Below are 21,442 nucleotides of genomic sequence, written 5' to 3'. Positions count from 1 at the left end.
TGTACCTGCCCCAACCAAGGATCAAACCTGCAACCTATGTATGTGCCCTGACCAGAAATTGAACCCACAACCCTTTTGGTGTATGGGACAACACTCTTTCTATGTATAAAAATAAGTTTGCTGCCCTAGCTGGCTTGGCTCAGTGGATAGAGTGTCGGCCTGTGGACTGAAGGGTCCTGGGTTCGATTCTGGCCAAGGGCACATGCCTGGGTTGCAGGCTCGATCCCCAGTTAGGGGGGGGGGCGGGGGGTACAGGAGGCAGCCTATCAGTGATTCTCTCTTATCATTGATGTTTCTATCTCTCTCTCCTTCTCCTTTCCTCTCTGAAATCAATAAAGAAATATATTTGTTTAAAAAATAAGTTAGCTGAAAAACAGCATGTGGAGTTACACTAGCAGCAGCCTAGCCTGTTGACTGTATTTCTTGATATCATTTTCTCTTCTGCTTGATTTGGTCTCATATTGTTTTATGATTTTAGTGTAGCCTGACTGTACAGGAGCAATAGGCTACTAGTATACCATCTAGGTTTGTGTAAGTATAATCAATGATGTTAACACAACAACGAAATTGCCTAACAATATATTTCTCGGAATGTATCCCCTTTGTTAAGTGGTGCATGACTGTGTGTGTATGAGTGTATCACATTTTCTTTATCCACTCATCCATCGATGACATTTAAGTTGATTCCATGTCTTTGCTATTGCAAGTAATGGTGCAATGAAGATGGAGGTACAGATAACTTTTCAAGTTCGAATATTCCTTTCCTCTAGATAAATACCCAGAAGTAAAATTGCTGCATACTGTAGTTCCATTTTTAATTTTTTTGGAACTTCCATACTGTTTCTGTAATGGCTGCGCCCATTTATATTCCCACCGACAGTACCCAAGTCTTCCCTTTTCACCACATCCTTGCCACTACGTTTTATTTCTTGTCTTTTTGATAGTAGGCATTCCAAGAGGCGTGAGGTGATGTCTCATTGTTTTGATTTGCATCTCCCTGATGATTAATGATGTTGAGCACCTTTTTATATCCCTGCTGGCCAATTGTCTATCTTCTTTGGGAAGCGTTGCTTTTTCCTTTTCTTGAAAAGAGATGATTGGCTGGAGGCTATCCAGGAGGGCAACTTGAATGGTCTGCTCTTGAGCAAGCTGTGGCAGTCATCAGGAAAGGTAATGTCAGTTACTTACACGTTCTCTGAGAAAGCTTGTGGTTTCTGCTATCTGTCACTGTGTAAGAACTGCCAGTCTTCCAGTGCTCCTCCATCTGAATACATCATGAATGCACCTTAGTGAAAGCACCGAGTTACAATTCTTCAGTCTCTTCTTGTGGTAGTGGTTTGAATCTTCTGAGAAGCAGCTTTCTAGATGTGTTAGAAATAGGAGAGCGTTACTGGGAGTAGTGCCTATGAAAGAAGGCACAGAAGTAGGTGAGGAAAGTCTTTAGATCATGATGTAGATCTGGTATCTGTGAAGGGAGGAGGGAGAAAGGATTGGGAAGCAAGAGTTTCATACTATAGTGCAACTCTGAGAAAGTCTCAGCCACTACAACAGAGAGCTCCAAAGACTCCTGCTTTGTTCAGACACTGGCTGGGCCTCCTTGGGGTGAGGATAGCAGCAGATTCCTAAGCTGGCACAGGTAGAACATGTTACCAGTGCACACTTCATAGCAGACTTTCAGCAGCACAGCTCCAGAGCAACCACACCTTTTAGTCAAAACTCAGCTTCCTGAGGAGCTGTATCAGTTAATCAGAAGGTACTGTGATACTCCACAGGGTGTATCATTTTTGCATGTTTCTCTTTTATTATAGTGATATCATTAGGCCAAATGATACACCCTGTGGAGGTGTATGTGAAGGTACCTCACCAATTTTGCTGTATAACAAGCCAGTCTGAAACAGCGGCTTTTAAAAAATAAATATTTATCTCTCACACATTTGAGAGTTGACCCTGTTGATGTGATGATCTCAGCTAGATTTGTTCACATGTCTAGGAACTGGATGGCTGTCATCTAATCTATAGCTGGTTCTCAAAAACACATGGTTTTGGTCAATGTCCTCCCATTATGTTGATGAGATGCCATAGGAACTTAACTCTTGTTTATATCAATTAGCCTATAGTAAAATTAGCTTCATGATACGTCGTTTTGTTTAAAGTTGCAGAACCTAGGGATGACGTTAGGTGAGGTCTTACTGTAGACTGGCCTCCTCTAGAGCAACTAGCGCTGGCTTCAGTGTCTCTCATCTTCCCGCAGGCTAGCCTGGAAGTGTCCTCCTCTCACTAATGTCTGAAGCACAAAAGAAAGCAAATGGAAATACACAAGGCCTCTTTCACTTCTGTCTCATTCTATTGGCCAATGCAAGTCACAAGGTTGACCCCAGTGTTAAGGGGCAGCCCATGATTGGAGGGCACTGAAAAGTTACATGGCAAAGGACAAAGATTAGGGAAGGTTGGAGGCCTGGAGCCTTCATTGAAAACTATGACAGAATCCAGAATGATCATGAAGGCTTTAGTAGTCTCTTTTTTCAATGTGAAATGTCTGCTAACAGTGACAGTTCTGGATATCAGAAGCCAGAAGAAGGCAAGAAATATGAGAACATTCACAAATATCACAAGAATCATTTGAAAACCACTTTATATCCAGTTTTTGCATTGGCCTAAGTCCAATCAGAAGAAAATGTCCCATCCTAGCTGGTTTGGCTCAGTGCATAGAGCACTGGCCTGAGGACTGAAGGGTCCCGGGTTCAATTTCAGTCAAGGGCACATGCCTGGGTTGTGGACTCGATTCCCAATGGAGAGCGTGCGGGAGGCAGCCAATCAATGTTGCTCTCTCATCATTGATGTTTCTCTCTCTCCCTTCCTCTCTGAAATCAATAAAAATATTTTTTTTAAAGGAAAAAAAATGTCCCATGAATCAGTTGGCCAACTTTAGATAAACGGCCTTTTTTCTTAATTGATTATTCTAATTTTCCTAAAGCGTTTCTTTTTTTTTTAGTTAAATAAACAAATTTATTTGTAAATTTAGTCAACATACATAATTTACCTAAAAACTTCAATAGAAGGATAAATTTTAAAAACCACTTGTAAGACTAGCTCTATAAAGTGATTACCCCAGGACCATATACCAGCATTTCTAATGAGATGTATTAGATATTGTAAAGATTCTGCTTGGAGGACCCCCTCCCCCCCAAAAATGAGAGCAATTTAATATCTAGAACCATTTAAAGCAACATTTTTACACTGGTCTCTTAGACTTCTTTACCTTGTGCTGTTTTATTTGCAGTTTGGACCAGGTGTTAGGGATAAATATGTTTGGAAACCTGTCTTAGTTTGGAAGCACCAATAAGGGCTAGAGATTCCGATTTAATGGAGAAATCTGGTTGAAAGCTATCCCTTTAAGCTGTTAACAAAATGTGAGCACCTCGGGGAAGGAATTCCCCTCTCTGAGCTGTGGTTCTATGTGTGAGGACAACAATGCAGCCCATACACAGTTCTAAGGCCTGGTTCACAGTGAGACCTGTATGTCAGGAAGAGGCACAGGGGCCTTACAGTGCATCTCCCCAGAGTCCCAAGCTACCACATAGGGGTCTAATGAGACAGTTCTTCCCTGACACAACATCAGAAAAAGCCACACACCACACACACACCACACTCAGATTCCCCCCAGCATCGATCCTGAGAACTCTCAAATATCACCCACTGGCAAAGACCCCGGAACTCCCAGAGTCAATTCCAAAACACAGGGCTAAACTTGGCTTTGGCATCCCCCTTACCTTTTCCATACAATCAGTACAATTAAAATGCCTGCTCCAATAAAGCCAACAGCAATCCAAGTAGCAGTAGTCCCCCAGGCATTTCCCATCTCAGATCCTGCAGAAAGAGGAGGCAAACGTTAAAAGGAAACCTATGTGCAGGGACCAAAGTGACCACACAACCACTGCTAAGATATCTGTGGTCGTGTGTCATTTCCCTGTCATAGATATAACCACCAATCCTCTGCCACACTTCTTGTCATTCCTATCACATACACCTCCACACATCAAATAGTGTGTTTAGCACCTGCCAGAAATACACGGCAATATGAACACCACCTACCACATATGTATGCCGTGCACATGTTCAAGCTTCCACACTACATCATCTTACATCACTATACACTGCTATATATCGAATATCTGTGTCCCCCCAAAATTCATATGTTGAAATCCTAATACCCAATGTGATGGTATTAGGAGGTGGGGCTTTTGGGATATCATTAGGTCATGAGGGAGGAGCCCTCGTGAATAATTAGTGCCCTTATATAAGAGGCCCTAGAGAGATTCCCTTATCCCTACCACCATGTGAGGCTACAAGAAAGCTGTGACCCAGAAGAAAGCCCTCACCCAGCGGTTTTTTTGTTTTTTGTTTTTTGTTTTAATTTTTGTAGGCTTGGAGGTAAGTGAATAGAACAACGTTTTCTATCCGGTCATCTCCCCTAGCCTGTGTTTCAATGTCCCAAAGTTTAATTAACAGAACAGGGAACTGTCCTGAACTGAACTCAACACTTTGGAAACCAGCGGTTTTTATTATATTTATTTATATTTATTTATTATAGCGGCCACAAGTCACCAACACAAATCTATTATATTATATTAATTATATTATATTATATTATATTATATTATATTATATTATATTATATTATATATATTATATTATATTATATTATATTATATTATATTATATTATATTATATTATAGAGGCCTGGTGCACAAAAATTTGTGCACTGGGCGGGGGTGTCCCTCAGCCCGACCTGTGCCCTCTTGCAGTCTGGGACCTCTCAGGGGATGTCCACCTGCTGGCTTAGGCCTGCTCCCCAGGGGGATTGGGCCTAAACTGGCAGTCAGACATCCCTCTGGCAGTCCGAGAGCCCCCTTGTGGTCAGTGTGTGTCATAGTGACGAGTCATTCCCAGTCTTTCTGCTGTTAGGGTCAGTTTGCATATTACCCTTTTACTACATAGGATAGAGGCCTGGTGCACGGGTGGGGGCCGGCTGGTTTGCCCTGAAGGGTGTCCCGGATCAGGGTGGGAGTCCCGCTTGGGTGTCTGGCCAGCCAGGTGAGGGGCTGTGGCTGTTTTCAGGCTGCCCGTACCCCCTTAAGGGTGGGGGTCCCCACTGGGGTGCCTTGCCAGCCTGGATGAGGGGCTGATGGCTGTTTTCAGGCTGCCTGCACCCCCTTTAGGGTGGGGTCCCCACTGGGTTGCCTCGCCAGTCTGGATGAGGGGCTGAGGGCCATTTTCAGGCGGGCCAAGCCTACAACAGAAGCTCCCAGTCTCTCTTTTTTTCCTTTTTTTTTTATTCTGGGATTTATTTACCTTCTGTAATTGCAACTTTGTTGGGGCTCCAGCTCCAAGGCCAGCTGGCTGAAAGCAGGTATCTGGGAATTGTTTAGCTTCTATAATTGTAACATTGCTACTTAGAGTGCAGCTCAGAGCCCAGCCGTGGCAGGCAGGGAACCATGGCTTCCTCCATCACTGGAGCAAGCAAGCCTCAGGTTTGCTTCAGCTGCCTGGCTGCCGGCCACCATCTTGGTTGGCAGTTAATTTGCAAATCACCCTGATTAGCCAATGGGAAGCATAGCAGAGGTATGGTTAATTACCAATTTGTCTATTATTAGATAGGATAGAGGCCTGGTGCATGTGTGGGGGCCGGCTGGTTTGCCCTGAAGGTGTCCCAGATCAGGGTGGGGGTCCCGCTGGGGTGCCTGGCCAGCCTGGGTGAGGGGCTGAGGGCCGTTTTCAGACTGGCCAAAACCCCAGCGGGGACCCTAACACCATGAGGTTGTGGCCAGCCTGGATGAGGGGTTGATGGCTGTTTGCAGGCTGGCCACAGCCCCTTCAGGGTGGGGGTCCTCACTGGGGTGCCTGGAAAGCCTGGGTGAGGGGCTGAGGGCCGTTTCCAGGCTGGCCACAGCCCCTTCAGGGTGGGGGTCCTGCTGGGGTGCCTGGCCAGTCTGGGTGAGGGGCTGATGGCTGTTTGCAGGCTTGCCACGGCCCCCAGCCACCCAAGCTCCCAGTGGAGGCAGGCTGGAAGCAGGTATCTGGGGTTTATTTATCTTCTATAATTGAAACTTTGTTGCTTTCAGCAGAGACCAGAGCCGGCCAGGACAGACGGGAAGCTTGACTTCCTCCATCACCGGGACAACCAAGCCTCTGTGGCTGCCAGACACCATCTTGGTTGGGTTAATTTGCATATAGTCACTCTAACTGGCTGGTGGGCGTGGCTTGTGGTGTAGTGAAGGTACAGTCAATTTGCACGTTTCTATTATATTATATTATATTATATTATATTATATTATATTATACACACAAAGCATATTTCAATTCCAAATTTCCCATGTCCCACACATTTTCTACACACACCACACTCATACACATCCCTCGCCCTTGCTTCCAAAAACAATTCCTCTCTCCCTCCAGGACCACTTGAAGCCCCATCTGGCAAAATCAATCAGCCCCTGCCTCCCTAACCCTTCTCAGCTCTAGGCAGATGCATTTGACCTGCAAGATCATCCCCACCCAGGACTAGAGCCATGACCATGGAAACTAAGATATGAGCTCAATTAACCCACCCCACCAGCAGGGGGCGTTCTGTAGTGAGCTGTATTATGTTAAGCTCAGGATCTAGTGTGCCTGGGGAAAGGCCTTGGCATTCGCAGGACTCCCTACAATGGACTCCCCAGCTTGAGCACAGAACTATTGATTCGACTTCTACCACCCAATGGTTTGCAGTGGCCCTGGAGCCTGGCCAGAAGAGTTGCTGGTAGGGTTGGGTCTCTGGCCCCTGATAGACCCTTATCCTCAGAGGGTATGGACAGGATCCTATCCCCTTTCTCCTAGTAGCTGACAAGCTTCCCATTCCAGGTCATATAGACCATCCAGCTCCTTAAGCTGCCATAAGTTACCAGCAACCCTGAGGACGCTTGTCACCACTCTCTAGCTATTAGGCGATCCACCCGGGCTTAGGGACCTAGCCTGGACTGCTGACTCTGAGGCTGAAGTAGGGCAAACCAAGCTTTCTATCCTTCCCCATTGGCCCCCATTTTGGCCTAGACTAACTGGGAACCTGAGTGTTATGTTATACCCCTTCAAGGTGAAGAGTAAGGTTAACGTTTAGAGGATGCTTACCTCTCCCAGACAGGGTGAAGTTCGACCTCCTGGAGGTGGGCAAGGATATGTGACTTATCACACATTGGTAGGTGGTCACATTGTGTTCCAGAGTTTGGTTCAGCCTCAAACGGCTGGTGATGTTAAATGTGCCGTCCTCATTCTTGATGGCTGGACCATTGGTGATGCCTTCAGAAATCTCCTGGCCCTGGGGATTCTCCTGGGTATATATATACCATGTGATGTTAATGTCTTTTGGGTAGAACCCACTTGCCTCACACAAAATATATTTGTCGCCATCATCTTTCGGTGTGGCTTGTTCTCGAAACAAGGTGCACTTTGGAGAAGCTGCCAAGGAAGAGAAGTCATGATTTGAGGGTAGGTTGGTACTAGCTTATTGTCAGTTCAAAGCCTGACCCATAGCAAGCCTTCAGGAAGGGTGAATGAGGTGAGTGAGATTCTGCTTAGCCTAAGTAATCTGGGGATGCTGATCCCAGGGCGAGTGTGATGCTGATAGACCATAACCCAGGGGTGGGCAAACTTTTTGACTCAAGGGCCACAATGGGTTCTTAAACTGGACTGGAGGCCGGAACAAAAGCATGGATGGAGTGTTTGTGTGAATAATATAAATTCAAAGTAAACATAATTACATAAAAGGGTACGGTCTTTTTTTTTTTTTTTTTAGTTTTATTCATTTCAAACGGGCCGGATCCGGCCCGCGGGCCGTAGTTTGCCCACGGCTGCCATAACCCCAACTCTCACAGCCATTGTGTAAAGCAGAGTTTCTTATGCCACTTGGTGTCATAGACACCTTTGAGAATCGGAGGAAAGCTTCGGAACACTGTTGTGGTAGAAACTGCTGTCCATCCTTCAATGACACATCCAAGTTAAAGCTACATCTCCCAACCTCCACTTCAGCTGGTGAGCTCAGGGTCTACTAGTTCGGATAGAATCAGAAGTAGTGAGAGCAACCTCAAGGAAGTACCCTTAAAGAACAAGGGTATCTTAAGGGTATCTTATAGCCTTCTCTCCCTCTCCCCTTCATCCTTCCTGGAGAACAGCTGGAAGACCATGTCATGGTTCAAGATGGAGAGGCCATTTCCAAACACAAGGTGAAAGCTATATGTTGAGGATGCCAAAGTGGCAAGATAAAAGGAGTCTGGCTCCCAGATGATCAACGAACAGCCCTACCTGCCCAGGGTTGGCTCCATTTTTGGGAAAGAAAAATAAACTACCTTTTTAAAAGCCCCTGTTGCTCTGGCCAGTGTGGCTCAGTTGGGTGAGTGTCATCCCATGACCAAGAGATGGCCGAGTTGATTCTCAGTCAAGACACATGCCCTGGTTGCAGGCTCCATCTCCAGTAGGGGGTATGCAGGAGGCAGCCAGTCAATGTTTCCCAAACATCAATGATTCTCTCCCTCTCCATCTCCCTTCCTCTGTCTCTAACATCAAGAAAAACATATTTTTAAATTAATTAATTTAATTAAAAATAATAAAAGCCCTTGCTGACTTCTGGTTTCCTCTCTGGCATGTAAGGAACTAGAAGTCATCACTCCTATCCTGAACTGAACAAACTGCAAATCAACAACTTCTCTTCGATCCATCAGAGAACTGAGGTGACAGGGCAAACCACAACCCTGAAAGCTAGAGAGACAGGCAGATTGAGAGAACCAAAGCCAAAATCATATTACCATAAGCAGAAGGTGCTGGAGTTATAACTGACAAATGGCTAAAAGGCTGAAGGTGGATTAGCTGGAGGCCAGTCTTAGGAGGTTTTTCTGGGTTTTACCTCCAGGAACCCTCTCTTCCCACTCTCCCCCTCTCCCTTAGGTTCCTGCAGTTGCAAGAAAAATTCCCTCCTGTTTGGGGGAGAGGGGAGAGGAAAAGTTACCATTTAAAAATATACCCAATGCCGGAAGATGGCGACGGTATAGGCAGACGCGTCCCAGGTCGTGTCCCTGAGCAAATGGAGTGAGCAGCTGAAACTAGTAACATCCACCCCGAATTGGCGAAATTCCTCAGCTGGCGAGACGGTTTACAGCCGGGAAGAGCAGAACTCCCCTGGAAAGGTAAAAAAACCAGGGATTTGGGCAGGAAAGTTTGCCAGACCTCTGAGCCCAGAGAGTCGGAGGGAGACCGCGTGGCAGACAGCCGCGTCCCTTGGGACAGGCACAGCCCCTGACGGGGGAAAGGAGAACCGCGGGATTCCTGGCGCTGCCGGGGGAATTGAGAGCTGGGTCTGTGATCACAGAGGACTGAGCCTAAAGGGGGCAGCCTGAAGAGCTGACCAGACCATGCAGTCCCGGTAAGAGAAGAAGCTTACAGAAACCAAGCCTTCCCCGTTTCCGCGGCCGGCGTTGTTTGTTTGTTTTCACTGAACCCTGTTCATGGGACATTTCGGATACAGACACTCACCTGTGCTGAAGAGAGGGAGAGTGTGCGGAGGAGTGGAATCTGGGGAGAGACTGAGGAGAGAAGGGGGGCCGGGAGAGGTGACAGCGAATTGAGTGCTGAGTCACCCCTGAGCCCAGGTCTGAGGCAGCCATTCTCTCCGGAGAGTGAGACTCCTCCCCCCAGCCCCCAGGCAAGGCGCACAGCCACACCCAGATTCCACCCTGTAGGAGATCAAGGATTAAAATAACCTGATCAGTCCCTGGGAGTTAACAGGGTCTGGCCTATAGAGGGATTTTCAATCCCAGCAACAACACAGCACTGGTAACTCTTACGCAGCCAGCTCTGGGCAGTGAACTTCCACTGGACAGAGAGGCCCTGTAGCCTCAGAGGCCAACCCCAGAACACTGCCACCCAGAGGCTGACCCACAAACTGACTCTTTGCTAAACACAAAATAAGGCAGTCTGGGAAACAAATGCGGCTTGCTTTAAAATAAGGACTGTGGTTTACAACACAGAGGAACAGTGTATCGCAGGGAAACTCAACACTCTCCTGAATACCTGGCAGGTCTAAGGCGAGCCACACTGAAGAATAGAAGAACCGAAGGACCTTCACTACTGCAATATTTTTTTTTTTTCTTTTTTCACCTTTTAACTAAGAAACAAATTTTTTTCTTTTTTTTTTTTTTTTTTTATTTTCCCCTTCTTCTTTTTTTTTTTCTTTCTTCTTTTTTCCATCACCTGATTTTACCCTTTTAATTACTACCTTCTTATTTTTAACCAGTATTATTACTGCTACCATTTTACCATTTTTTTTAAAGTGCCATTTTATTTTCTCTTTATTTTATTTTGGGATTAGTGTTCTCCATTCTATTTTCATCGTTATATTATTGGTTGTTTCTAGTTTGCATTCATCTCCAGGGAGCTGTTGCTGGAATTTGTTGGGATTAATGGCTGTTCTATAGGAGTATTCTCCTCATATAAAAAGTCTCTTCCCCTCTTCCACTTCATTCTCTCTTTTTGCTCTTTTTTTTTCTTTTCCTTTCTTTTCTCGCTTTTACTTTCCCCCCTCCTTTTTCCCAATTTCATTTTTGCACTCCTTTTTTTGGTCCCTAATTTTCTTTTCTTTTTTCTCTTTTCTCTTTTTCTCTTCCTTCTTCCTTATCCCCTAATTCTCTCAATTCAGGTGGTCACCTTTATTTGGGGTTATTAATATCGTGAATATATTTGTGTATAGTGCCTGGTACGTGGTGCCTTGTTGTGTTGTATTTTGTGCCTTTAAATCAACACAGCAGATCCAAGCAACAGCAACCTCCTGAGCACCACACCCTCTGCTGAGGAACAGCAGCTGTACATGAAACCTCGCCCCACCAGCCAGAAGAGCCACCACAGCTGTGAACAGCACCCACCAGAGGAGTTGCTGCCAACTGAAGAGCAGCTGCTACCGCAACCGCCCGAAGAGGAACCGCAGACCAAGGAGTCACTGCCACCAAGGGAGCAGCCACTGAATGACTCAACGTCTAGATATGTCAGTGAGATCAAACATGGGTAGACAAAGAAACCCCCAAAGGAAAGAGAAGGAGGACTCTCCAGAAAAGCAGCTAAGTAATACAGAGGCATGCAACATGACAGAAAAAGAATTCAGAATAAGGGTCCTAGAATGCATAAACCGGATGGAGGAAAAAATCGACAACCTCAGCAAGAAGCAAGAAGAAACAGATGAAAAAATCGATAACATATGGAAGAAGCTAGAAGAAACAGATGAAAAAATCGATAACATATGGAAGAAGCTAGAAGAAACAGATGAAAAAATCAACAACTTAAGTAAGACCCAAGAAGATATGAAGAGTGATATAGCTGCAATGAAAAACTCCATTGAAAGTATCAACAGTAGACTAGGAGAAGCGGAGGACCGAATTAGTGATTTAGAAGACAAGGAAGCAAAACACACCCAAAACGTACTGCAATTGGAGAAAAAAATGAAAAGACAGGAGGAGAGCCTAAGGGAGCTTTGGGACAACATGAAACGAAACAACATACGAATAATAGGGGTACCAGAACAACAGAAGGATGAACAAGGATTAGAAAACCTATTAGAAGAAATAATATCAGAAAACTTCCCTGAGGTGGGGAACAAAAAAGTCACACAAGCCCAGAGAGTCCCAAACAAGGTGAACCCAAAAAGACCCACACCAAGACACATCATAATTACCATGGCAAATGTACAGGACAAAGAGAGAATCTTACAGGCTGCAAGAGAGAGACGGAAAGTTACATACAAGGGATCTCCCATTAGATTGTCAAATGATTTCTCAACAGAAACACATCAGGCCAGAAAAGAATGGACGGAAATTTACAAAGTGATGCAAAGCAAAGGACTGAATCCAAGAATACTCTATCCAGCAAGGCTATCATTCAAACTTGAAGGGGAAATAAGAAGCTTCACAGACAAAAAAAGGCTAAGGGAGTTTATCACCACCAAGCCAGCAATGCAAGGAATGCTAAAGGGACTGGTATAAAAATAAGAAATAAAAAGCTCAGAAAGAAAACAGCCACACAAAAACAGAAATGCCTACAAACAAGTACCTTTCAATAATAACTTTAAACGTAAACGGACTAAATGCTCCAAACAAAAGACATCGAGTGGCTGAATGGATAAAAAAACATGACCCATACATCTGCTGTCTACAAGAAACCCACCTCATTAGAAGGGACTCACACAGACTGAAAGTGAAAGGATGGAAAAATATCTTTCAGGCAAATGGAAAGGAAAAGAAAGTTGGGGTAGCAATACTTATATCGGACAAAATAGACCTCAAAGTGAAGGCCATAACAAGAGATAAGGAAGGCCACTTCATAATACTAAAGGGATCAATACAACAAGAAGATATAATCCTGGTAAACATATATGCACCCAATGCAGGAGCACCCAAATTCATAAAAAAACTCCTGGAAGATATCAAAGGAGACATCGACAACAATACAATCATAGTTGGGGACTTTAATACACCACTGACAGCACTGGATAAGTCCTCTAGACAAATAATCAGCAAAGATACAGCAATCCTAAATGACTCACTAGATCAGATGGACTTAATAGACATCTTCAGAACACTTCACCCGAAAGCCAGGGAATATACATTCTACTCAAATGCTCATAGGACATATTCAAAAATAGACCATATATTGGGTCACAAGCAAAGTATCCCCAAATTCAAGAAAATTGAAATCATAAAAAGCGTCTTCGCAGACCACGATGGCATAATATTAGAAATAAACTACAATAAAAACAACCCAAAATACTCAAACACCTGGAAGCTGAATAGCATGCTATTAAATATTGATTGGGTTACCAATGAAATCAAAGAAGAAATTCGAAACATCCTGGAAACTAATGACAATGAAAACACAACAATCCAAAACCTATGGGACACAATGAAAGCAGTCCTGAGAGGGAAGTTTATAGCTCTACAGGCCTATCTCAACAAACAAGAAAAAATGGTAGTAAATCATCTAACTCTACAACTCAAAGAATTAGAAAGAGAGCAACAAGAAAACCCCAGAGTGAGCAGAAGGAAGGAGATAATAAAGATTAGAGCAGAAATAAATGACATAGAGACCAAAAAAACAATACAGAAAATCAATGAAACCAAGAGCTGGTTCTTTGAAAGGATAAACAAGATTGACAAACCTCTAGCCAGACTCACCAAGAAGCAAAGAGAGAGCACCCAAATAAACAAAATCAGAAACGATAGAGGCGAAATAACAACAGACCCCACAGAAATACAAATGATTGTTAAAAAATACTATGGACAGCTCTACTCCAACAAACTAGACAACCTGGAGGAAATGGACAAATTCCTAGAAAAATACAACATTCCAAAACTCAATCAGGAAGAATCTAAAAATCTCAACAGGCCAATAACTATGGAAGAAATTGAAGCAGTCATCAAAAAGCTTCCAGCAAACAAAAGCCCAGGACCAGACGGCTTCACAGGGGAGTTTTACCAAACATTCAAGGAAGAACTAAAACCTATCCTCCTCAGACTACTACAAAAAATTCAAGAGGAAGGAACACTTCCAAGCTCATTCTATGAAGCCAGCATCACCCTAATACCAAAACCAGGTAAAGACAACACAATGAAAGAGAATTACAGGCCAATATCCCTCATGAACATAGATGCCAAAATCCTCAACAAAATCTTAGCAAATCGGATCCAGCAGTACATCAGAAAGATCATACACCATGACCAAGTAGGATTTATCCCAGGGATGCAAGGATGGTACAATATCCGCAAATCAATAAACGTGATACATCACATAAACAAATTGAAAGAAAAAAACCACATGGTCATATCAATTGATGCAGAAAAAGCATTTGACAAAATTCAACACCCATTTTTGATAAAAGCTCTCAGCAAGGTGGGAGTAGAAGGATCATACCTCAACATAATAAAAGCCATATATGACAGGCCCACAGCCAACATCATACTCAATGGACAAAAACTAACACCATTTCCCCTAAGAACAGGAACAAGACAGGGATGCCCCCTCTCACCCCTCCTGTTCAACATAGTACTGGAAGTGTTAGCCATTGCAATTCGGCAAGAAGAAGAAATAAAAGGCATCCAAATTGGAAAAGAGGAAGTAAAACTGTCCTTATTTGCAGACGACATGATATTATACATACAAAACCCTAGAGACTCCATCAAAAAGCTACTGGACTTAATACATGAATTTGGCAATGTAGCAGGATACAAAATTAACCCCAAGAAATCCGAGGCATTTCTATACACCAATAGTGAACTTTCAGAAAGAGAGATTATAAAAACAATCCCGTTTACCATCGCACCAAAAAAATTAAGCTACCTAGGAATAAACTTAACTAAAGAGGTAAAAGACCTCTACTCAGAAAACTACAGGACGTTGAAAAAAGATATAGAGGAAGACATAAACAGATGGAAGAACATACCGTGTTCATGGATTGGTAGAATCAACATCATTAAAATGTCCATACTACCCAAAGCAATCTATAAATTCAACGCACTTCCCATTAAAATACCAATGGCATACTTCAGAGATCTAGAACGAACTCTCCAAAAATTCATCTGGAATAAAAAAGACCTCGAATAGCTGCAGCAATCCTGAAAAAGACCAAAGTAGGTGGGATCTCAATACCAGATATCAAGATGTATTACAAAGCCACTGTTCTCAAAACTGCCTGGTACTGGCACAAGAATAGGCATATAGATCAATGGAATAGAATAGAGAGCCCAGAAATCGGCCCAAACCAATATGCTCAATTAATATTTGACAAAGGAGGCAAGAACATACAATGGAGCCAAGATAGTCTCTTCAATAAATGGTGCTGGGAAAATTGGACAGATATATGCAAGAAAATGAAACTAGACCACCAACTTACACCATACACAAAAATAAACTCAAAATGGATAAAGGACTTAAATGTACGACAGGAAACCATAAAAATTCTAGAAGAATACAAAGGCAACAAAATCTCAGACATATGCCGAAGCAATTTCTTCACTGATACAGCTCCTAGGGCACTTGAAACGAAAGAGAAAATGAACAAATGGGACTACATCAAAATAAAAAGCTTCTGCACAGCAAAAGAAACCATCAACAAAACAACGAGAAAACCCACTGTGTGGGAAAACATATTTGCCAATGTCATATCCGATAAGGGCCTAATCTCCAAAATTTATAGGGAACTCATACAACTTAACAAAAGGAAGATAAACAATCCAATCAAAAAATGGGCAAAGGACCTAAATAGACACCTTTCAAAAGAGGACATTCAGAAAGCCAAGAGACATATGAAAACATGCTCAAAGTCACTAATCATCCGAGAGATGCAAATCAAAACAACAATGAGGTACCATCTCACACCTGTCAGACTGGCTATCATCAACAAATCAACAAACGACAAGTGCTGGAGAGGATGTGGAGAAAAAGGAACACTTGTGCACTGCTGGTGGGAATGCAGACTGGTGCAGCCACTATGGAAGACAGTATGGAGTTTCCTTAAAAAACTGAAAATGGAACTCCCATTTGACCCTGTGATCCCACTTCTAGGAATATATCCCAAGAAACCAGAAACACCAATCAGAAAGGATATATGCACCCCTATGTTCATAGCAGCACAATTCACCATAGCTAAGATCTGGAAACAGCCTAAGTGCCCATCAGTAGATGAATGGATTAGAAAACTGTGGTACATCTACACGATGGAATACTATGCTGCTCTAAAAAGGAAGGAACTCTTACCATTTGCAACGTCATGGATAGAACTGGAGAGCATTATGCTAAGTGAAATAAGCCAGTCAATGAAGGAAAAATACCACATGATCTCACTCATTCATGGATAATAGAGATCATTATAAACTTTTGAACAATAATAGATACAGAGGCAGAGCTGCCTCAAACAGATTGTCAAACTGCAGCAGGAAGGCCGGGGAGGGTTGCGGGGCAGGAGGTAGGGGGGTAAGAGATCAACTAAAGGACTTGTATGCATGCATAGAAGCATAACCAGTGGACATAAGACATTGGGGGATAGGGGAGGCTAGGGGACTGTCTAGGGCGGGGGGATAAAATGGACACATATGTAATACCCTTTGTAATACTTTAAGCAATAAAAAAAAAAAAAAAAAAAAAAAAAAAAAACAATAAAAATATACCCAATGCCGAAACCGGTTTGGCTCAGTGGATAGAGCGTCAGCCTGCAGACTGAAAGGTCCCAGGTTCGATTCTGGTCAAGGGCATGTACCTTGGTTGCGGGCACATCCCCAGTAGGAGATGTGCAGGAGGCAGCTGATCGATGTTTCTCTCTCATTGATGTTTCTAACTCTCTATCTCTCTCCCTTCCTCTCTGTAAAAAATCAATAAAATATATTTTTTAAATAAAAAAATAAATAAAAATAAAAATAAAAATATACCCAATGCATTCTCCATAACAAAGAATGCTCTCAAAAGAGAAGACTTTGCCAGCTGACCTGGGAGAATGGTGATTAGCTCTTCAGCCCTCTATAACCTTCCTTTCTCACACAGGAACACTGCTGAAGGTCATAGCCTAGGGGCTCAGGCCACTCAGAGAATGAGATTTAATTCAGATGATAGACTGCTTCCCCTCCACACCATTTTACCACCACATCAACCGGGCTCCGTATAATGATAATAGATTACAACTGAGAGAGCTGCAAGACACAAAATCTACATGAGGAGTTCATAGGGGAACTGAAAGAAAACAGGGAAGGAGGAAACAAGATGCTAGAGGAAAACTGAAATCTCTGACACCTACAGCATGGTATGAACATTAAACACTGCCCAATTCCTAGCCATATTAACATAGACTCCCACCCTAGAAGCCTGTTTACCTCAGTTCCTATTTTCTGATACATAATATCTGGCTTTCAACAAAAAATTACAAGGCGTGCTGAATAGTGCAAAAAAAACACAAAAGCATCAGAACCAGACTCCCGTATGACACAGATTTTGGAATAATCAGGTAGAAAATGCAAAATAACTATGATTAAAATGTTAAGAGCACTAATGAAAAAAGCAGACAACATGCAAGCACTGATGGATAATGTGAGCACAGAGAGGGACATTCTCTAATAAAGAATCAAAAGGGAATGCTAGCCAAACTGGTTTGGCTCAGTGGATAGAGCATTGGCCTGCAGACTGGGGGGTCCTGGGTTCGATTCCGGTCAAGGGCATGTACCTTGGTTGGGAGCAGATCCCTGGTGGGAGGTGTTCAGGGGGCAGCTGGTCGATGTTTCTCTCTCATCGATGTTTCTGGTTCTCTGTCCCTCTCCCTTCCTCTCTGTAAAAAATCAATAAAAACATATTTTTTTTAAAAAAAGAAAGTAAATGCTAGAAACCAAAAACACTATAAAAGAAATGAGGAATGTCTTTGACAGGATCATCAATAGACTTAACACCGCCAAAGAGAGAATCAGCTAGCTTAAATATGTCCATATAAACTTCCCAAACTAAAATGCAAAGAGCAAAATGAATTTGGGGAGGTGGGAGGAGGAAGGAACCAGAAGGGAAAGAAATATCCAAAAATTGGACAGTTGCAAAAGTTGTAATGTACATGTAATAGGAATACAAAAAGAAGTAAAGAGAAAGAAGCAGAAGAAATCGTTTAAAATATAATAGCTGAGAATTTTCCAAAATTAATGACAGACACCAAAGCATAGACATAGGAAGCTTAGAGAACACCAAGCAGGAAAACACCTTATCATATTGAAAATGCAGAACTATACATATATATATATATGTATATATATATGTGTATAACTTACTCATAGAGTAACAAGGATAAGAATAACATTGGACTTCTTAAATGCAAGAGAGAAGAGAGGGACATGAAATATTTTAAGTGTTGAAAGAAAATAACCCACTTACTTGGAATCCTATATTCAGAAAAATTATCATTCAAAAGTGAAATATAGCCGAAACCGGTTTGGCTCAGTGGATAGAGCGTCGGCCTGCGGACTGAAAGGTCCCAGGTTCGATTACGGTCAAGGGCATGTACCTGGGTTGCGGGCACATCCCCAGTGGGGGATGTGCAGGAGGCGGCTGGTCGATGTTTCTCTCTCATCGATGTTTCTGACTCTCTATCTCTCTCCCTTCCTCTCTGTAAAAAATCAATAAAATGTATTTTTTTTTTTAAAAAAAAAAAAAGTGAAATATAGAGAGAAACCAAGATGGCGGCATAGGTAAACACCGGAGATTGCTGCCTCTAACAACCACTTCAAAAATACAACTAAAAGACAGAACAGACATCATCCAGAACCACAGGAAGGATGGCTGAGTGGAAATTCTACAACTAGAAGGAAAGAGAAAAGCATACCGAGACTCAGAGGAGGTGCGGTGCGGAAATAAAATACAAAGGTGCAGAGGTGCATGCGGAGAGGGCTGGCGGCTGAGGACACAATTGTCTTTTTCAATCGGGAGGGAGTCTCAAGCTCTGAGCTCCAGTTCCGGGCGAGTCTCTGGGGACCAGACTCATACGGGGAGAAACTGGACTGTCTGGCATCAGTCGGAACTTGAGGGCAGCTTTCTCTGGGAGGTGCTTGCTGCGATTGCCGGGGCCTCTGAGGGCAGGACTGAGAGCAGCCATACTGCTCGCTTCGCCTGCCCTGTTGATCCCCTGGGACCCTGCACCGCCCAAGCTGTGCAGGGAGGCTATTGCATATGAAAGACCCGGCCCTTTGTAATCTGAAAATTACTTAAGAAACTGCAGCTGCCCCAAGGCCCCAGGGCAACTTGCATTGCTTTACAGCTGGCTTCTGCTGGGTAGCCTCAGGCAGAGGCTAGATTAGCACCTCCTTAGATCCAAGAGCCAGTGTACCCAGTGGTCAGAGTGGGACCATCCAATTACAACTCAGATCCATAAGGGACACACTCAGGGGGCAGACTCAGTGAGCACCAAAGCCCCACTGAAGCAAGTTTTGCCCCATAAGGGTGTCTTCAGAACAGAAGTTCTCCCACCATAGATACAGCTGATTCTCATAGCCAATTGGCCTGGAGGTCAATTCCTCCCAGTGTCACCTACCACAATCAAGGCTTAACTACAACAAGACAGTGCACAAAGCCCACACGGGGGTGCACCAAGAGTGTCCACCTCAGGTAATTGGGGAGGCTGAGCCACTGGGTCCTAAAGGACACTTAGCACAGAAAGCCACTCTATCGACACAGCGAAGCATAAAAAAGTGCAGAGACAAAGAAACAGGACACAAATGACAGAAATGGAGGAAAGCAAACTACTGGATATAGAGTTCAAAACCACACTTTTAAGGTTTTTCAAGAATTTTCTAGAAACTGCCGATAAACTTAATGAGACCCTCAAGAAATCTAGTGAGACCCTCGATGTTATGATAAAGGACCAACTAGAAATTAAGCATACACTGACTGAAATAAAGAATATTATACAGACTCCCAACAGCAGACCAGAGGATCACAAGAATCAAATCAACGATTTGAAATACGAAGAAGCAAAAAACACCCAACCAGAAAAGCAAAATGAAAAAAGAATCCGAAAATACGAAGATAGTGTAAGGAGCCTCTGGGACAGCTTCAAGCATACTAACATCTGAATTATAGGGGTGCCAGAAGAAGGGAGAGAGCAAGATATTGAAAACCTATTTGAAAAAATAATGACAGAAAACTTCCCGTCCCTGGTGAAAGAAATAGACTTACAAGTCTAGGAAGCGCAGAGAACCCCAAACAAAAGGAATCCAAAGAGGACCACACCAAGACACATCATAATTAAAATGCCAAGCGCAAAAGACAAAGAGAGAATCCTAAAAGCAGCAAGAGAAAGCCAGTCAATTACCTACAAGGGAGTACCCATACGACTGTCAGCTGATTTCTCAACAGAAACTTTGCAGGCCCGAAGGGAGTGACAAGAAATATTCAGTGATGAATACCAAGAACCTACAACCAAGATTACTTTATCCAGCAAAGCTATCATTCAGAATTGAACGTCAGATAAAGAGCTTCACAGATAAGGAAAAGCTAAAGGAGTTCATCACCACTAAACCAGCATTATATGAAATGCTGAAAGGTATCTTTTAAGAAGAGGAAGAAGGAGAAAAAGGTAAAGATACAAATTATGAACAACAAATACACATCCATCAACAAGTGAATCTAAAAATCAAGTGAATAAATAATCTGATGAACAGAATAAACCGATGATTATAATAGAATCAAAGGCATAGAAAGGGAGTTGACTGACTATTCTTGGGGAGAAAAAGGGTGTGGGGGATGCGGGAAGAGACTGGACAAAAATCATGCACCTATGAATGAGGACAGTGGTGGGGGGTGAGGGCGGAGGGTGGGAGGGGAACCAGGTGGAGGGGAGCTATGGGGGGAAAAAAGAGGAACAACTGTAATAATCTGAACAATAAAGATTTAATTTAAAAAAAATAATAAAAGAAACAACAACAACAACAACAAAGTGAAGTATAAATACTTTCTCAAACAAAACTGAGGGACTATGTCACCAACAGACCCTCCTTGCAAAATACTAGAAAGTTGTCAGAGAGAAGGAAAAGGATATGGGTCAGAAACTAGAATCAGAGAAGACATAAATGAAGGTAAATTAAAATCTTTCCTTATGCTTAATTGATCTAATACATAATTGTTGATTTAAAATAATAGCAACAATGCATTGGTGATTATAGCATATGGGTAAGTGAATGACAGAATGTTTTAAGAGATGGGAAGGGAGAACTGGAAATAAAATATCTGTACCACTGATAACAATGATGCAGTACAGTGTTCTTTCAACTTAGGTTAGTTGTGAAAGTACATTGCAATCACTAAAAAAATTTGAAAGAAGTATAACTGAGCCGGGCTGGTGTGCTAAATGGCTAGAGCACTGGTCCATGCACCTAAGGGTCACAGGTCCTATTTCCAGCCAATGAATGGCAGGTACCTTGGTTACAGGTTTAGCCCCTGGCCCCAGTCTGGGTGCATGGGAGAGGCAACCAATCAATATCTTCCTCACATCCATGTCTCTCTCTGCCTCTCTCTCCCACCTTCCCCTCTCCATCCCTTCCACTCTCAAAAATCAAAACAAACCAAAAAAAAAAATCAATGGGAAAAAATATCCTCAGGAGAATATTAGCAACAACAATAACAAAAGTAAAGGGATTTATATACCATACTAACGCTAATCTAAAGAAAACTGGAATAACTCTATGAATTTCAAAGTAGCCTTTAGAACAAGAAAAATTATCAGGGATATTAGGTCAAAACTAAGGCTATCTGAATAAACTGTGGACATTAATTAATAAAAATGTATCAATATTGGTTCATTAATTTTAACCAATATACCATACTAATGCAAGAGGTTAATAATAGAGAAAGCAGTATGTG

The 21,442-nt window shown here is 42.9% G+C and overlaps 1 long non-coding RNA gene and 1 other non-coding gene across 2 annotated transcripts; both read right to left on the bottom strand.

The window, feature by feature from the left end:
• Positions 1-283: 283 nt before the first annotated feature.
• On the bottom strand, positions 284-7,664 carry LOC118664883. The gene is made up of 3 exons (XR_004970443.1): positions 7,166-7,664; positions 3,771-3,867; positions 284-1,361 (listed from the first exon to the last, which is right to left on the bottom strand). It is a non-coding gene; the product is annotated as an uncharacterized LOC118664883 (long non-coding RNA).
• Positions 4,416-4,548, bottom strand: LOC118665560. Its single transcript, XR_004970667.1, has one exon. It is a non-coding gene; the product is annotated as a small nucleolar RNA SNORA36 family (small nucleolar RNA).
• Positions 7,665-21,442: the final 13,778 nt, after the last annotated feature.

The sequence above is a fragment of the Myotis myotis genome, unplaced genomic scaffold (assembly GCF_014108235.1).
Source record: "Myotis myotis isolate mMyoMyo1 unplaced genomic scaffold, mMyoMyo1.p scaffold_m19_p_10, whole genome shotgun sequence".
NCBI classification, from domain to species: domain Eukaryota; kingdom Metazoa; phylum Chordata; class Mammalia; order Chiroptera; family Vespertilionidae; genus Myotis; species Myotis myotis.
This window is presented reverse-complemented; position numbering and strand designations above follow the sequence as displayed.